The following is a 3,847-nucleotide window of genomic DNA, read 5'->3' on the forward strand; positions in this document are numbered from 1 at the left end:
ACACACACACACACACACACAATGTGGCCTTGTAGACTCTATGATCTCCAGTCAATTACATAAGTAGGATAATGTATACCATAGAAAATCATTTGGGAAAGCTTTTATTTTCCTATTTTTTCAAGGATTACTTTTATACACCGATGGACCATGCCCATAAAGATCTCGTCAACATGAGGAAGTGTGCACAAAAGTCAGTAGTTACAGAAAACAAATGACATCCAATTCTTGCATAAGCTTTTGGCCCCCATAAGTGTTCTGTCCCAATTCCTGGTCGTGGTATGGACTTGACCCCAGCTTCTCGAAGCCGATAGCAATGGGACACCGGCCCTGGAAAGCTCTCAATCTTTTTTTTTGTTGTTTTTGTTTTTGTTTTTGTTTTGTTTTGTTTCTAGGCAATTGGGTTAAGTGACTTGCCCAGGGTCACATAGCTAGTAAGTGTCAAGTGTTTGGTCTAAGGCCGGATTTGAACTCAGGTCCTCCTGACTTCAGGGTTGGTGCTCTATCTACTGTGCCACCTAGCTGCGCCTGAAAGCTCTCAATCTTAAAAGAGCTTCAGGTACTGCCTAGTTACTTTTACTGTTGTCTGCCATCCACAACATTACATAGCTTGGGAGAGAGGGTTGTATGATAGCAGGCTGATGACTAGAGGGTGAATTATTTGGCCAGGGCACTGCATGAAACAAACAAAGAAAAAAAACAAAAAAAGGAGAATTCAGTTCTTTATGCCCCCATTCTTTTTCTAGAGTAATAGTGGCAGAATGTTTAGAGTGGGATGGGGTACAGGAGATGTCATAGGTGGCCAAAGAGAATTCAGTTTTTGGATCAACTCTCACTATTAGCTTTCACTTTTTATCCTCTACAGTCATTCTGAGATAATAGGCAGTGTGGAATAGCAGAGAAAACCTGATATTTAGAGTAAGAGATCCTGGGTTCAAATCCTGACTCTATGGCTTACCACTTATTCAACTATGGACATACTTTCCCATTTCTGGACCTCAGATCTTTCATCTCTAAAATGAGAAGGTACTAAGTGGTGTTTGAGGGTCATTCCAAATTTAGAGCTAGGATTCTTCCAGGATTTTCATCTAATGACCCATGAATTGACATATGACCAGAGGGACTGAACCATATTAATATTCATGATATAAGTGAAAGATAAAAGAAATTATCTAAATGGAAGATTGTCTCCCAGAATCCTCTTTGAGGAGTAAATGAAGAATTAGGTAGAGCAGGCAGTATTGTGCCTCCAAAAGCTAGAGCAAACTCAATTTCATGAAACACTAGGTCATGCCACCTCTGGAGAAGCCAAAGAAGTAAATAAATTCTGTGAAGAACTCAACAAAGACCTTTAAACTGAATCAATCTAGACATTGATACTCAATGATTTTAAAACAATGGGATGGGGACTATCTTTGAGAACAGATTCAAGATAGATAGAGAGAGAGACAGAGAGACAGACAGACAGATAGATAGATAGATAGATAGATAGATAGATAGATAGATAGATAGATAGATAGCTTGTTACCTTGGTAGATAGAGCATGGGGCCTGGAGTCAAGAAGACTTAAATTCAAATCCCAGCATGACACTGCCTGTATGACCTCGGGCAAGTCACTTCTTTTTAAGGAATTATTTTTGTCAGTGAGGTTTTGTAACTCTATTTCCACTTGGCCAATTCTATTTTTTAAAAGTTATTTTCTTCAGTATTTTTGTGCCTCTTTTGCCAAGCTGTTAATTCTCTTTTCATAATTTTCTTGCATTGTTCTCATTTTTTCCCAATTTTTCCTCTACCATTCTTAATTGATTTTTTTATACTGGAAAACTTTTTATTGTATGTGCAGTGTGATAGCTGGGCACAGTTTAGATGACTCCAATTTTGTTGGCAACATCTAAAGCATCGTAGTCTGGAGAAAGCTGGACGTAGGCCTTCTTTCCATCAGACCAGATCAGTGTGTTGACGTTGACCACATCGACATTGTACAGCTTCTTTACCACATGCTTGATCTCATGATTGTTGGCCTCGACATCCACAATGAAGACAAGGGTGTTGTTGTTCTCAGTCTTCTTCAAGGCAGACTCAGTTGTCAAGGGAAAATTAATGATGGCATAGTGATCAAGCTTGTTTCTCCAAGGGGCACTTTTCTGAGGGTATTTGGGCTTCCATCAAAGTCTTAGTGTCTTGGGTTTCCAGAATGTGAGGGATGTTCAGATTTTCTTCTTTTTGTGGCTATGAACACCTTGCAACACTGCCTTCTTAGCCTTTAAGGCCTTGGACATGGCTTCTGTCTTGCAAGGGGGCAATTGCTTCCTTCTTCACCTTTGGTGCCATCTTAGAGGAAAGGCTCTTAATTGATTTTTAAAAAACTTTTTCTCTCTCTCTTTTAATCCCTTTAGTTCTTCTGGGAATTCTTGCTGGGTTTATGTCCAATCTGCAGTTTTCTTTGATGCTTTGCTTATAGCTGTTTTCACATTGTCTTCTGAGTTTGTGTCTTGAGCTTCCTTGTCACCATAGTAGCTTTTTATGGTCAGTTGTTGTTGTTGTTGTTGTTGTTATTGTTGTTGCTGTTTGTTCATTTTTCCAGCCTATTTCTTGACTTTGAAGTTTATGTTAGACTTGGACTCTGCTCACCTCTTGGGAAAGGTAGTCACTGTCCCAAGCTTCAGGCTTTTGAATTCTGCTGTTTTCACAGATCGTTCTGGTGGGTTGGAAATTTTTAATGTTTCCATGGTGGTGTGATCCAAAGAGAAGTGTGGTCACTGCTCTCCTGGTCTGTGCTCTGGTTCTTATACTGGTAGGGTCCCTGCCTTCTCATGATCACAATTCCTCTTTGCCCTGGAACTGCAACTTGGAACTCTATAACGGGCGATGGAGTCACCAAGTGATGTCCACTTATGCACCCAGTGTTCTCACAGGGGAATTTCTTTTGACTAAGTGTTTAATCTCCTTAATACCCCTGAGCAATGAGAGTTCCCATTGTTGCTACCACAGCTGCCATGGTTGTTGCCTTCAAGGCCCACAGCTGGTGTCACCAACACACTAGGCTATGAGCCAGCCCCCACTTCAGTGCCACAGAACTCTCCTTTGATTTCCTAACTTGTCCTAGACGGGAAAAATGTCTCACTTTGACCTTTAGTTGGGTATGCCTCTTTAGAGTTCCACTTTGACACCTTTTTTAAAAGTTGCTTGGAGGAGAATGTTGGGAGAATTTGGTTAGAATGCTCCCTTTACTCTGCTATCTTGGTTCTACCCCTTCCCCCTGAGTAAGTCATTTAACTCTTATTTGCCTCAGTTTCCTCATCTGTAAAATGGGGATAATAATAGCACCAATTCCCAGAGTTCTTGGGAGGATCAAATGAAATAATAATTATGAATAACTTAGAACTGTGTCTGGCACATAGGAATCACAATATAAATGGTAGGAATTACTAGCTCTTATTACTATTGAGAAAACATGTATTAGTTACTTACTATTTGCCAAGTAATGTGCTAAGGAAATGGTACAGATGTGAGTAATATGAACTATTGAACAGAGGGGTATCTATTTTACTTTAGAGAAATAGGGAGCCGTGAGGCTTCAGAGTAAGTGTGTGACTTTCCAATATGCGAAGTACTTTTCAAATATGATCTCATTTGATTCTCAGAACAACCCTGAGAGGTAGGTACTAGGATCTCCATTTAACAAATGAAGAAACTGAGCTGCCTACATTCCTTAAATGGTACAATCTATGTTTTTGGAAAATCCCTTTGGGAGTGTGGTAAGACTTACAGTAGAGACCGATGAAAATTCTATTGCTATCCCGAGGGAGCTTGGTGACACAATGGGTAGAGTATTGGACCTGGAGTT

The 3,847-nt window shown here is 40.1% G+C and overlaps 1 pseudogene; it reads right to left on the minus strand.

Moving 5' to 3' along the window:
- Positions 1 to 1,862: 1,862 nt before the first annotated feature.
- LOC114026790 lies at positions 1,863 to 2,331 on the minus strand (annotated as a pseudogene).
- Positions 2,332 to 3,847: the final 1,516 nt, after the last annotated feature.

The sequence above is a fragment of the Vombatus ursinus genome, unplaced genomic scaffold, assembly GCF_900497805.2.
Source record: "Vombatus ursinus unplaced genomic scaffold, bare-nosed wombat genome assembly UNPS02014845.1, whole genome shotgun sequence".
Classification (NCBI taxonomy): domain Eukaryota; kingdom Metazoa; phylum Chordata; class Mammalia; order Diprotodontia; family Vombatidae; genus Vombatus; species Vombatus ursinus.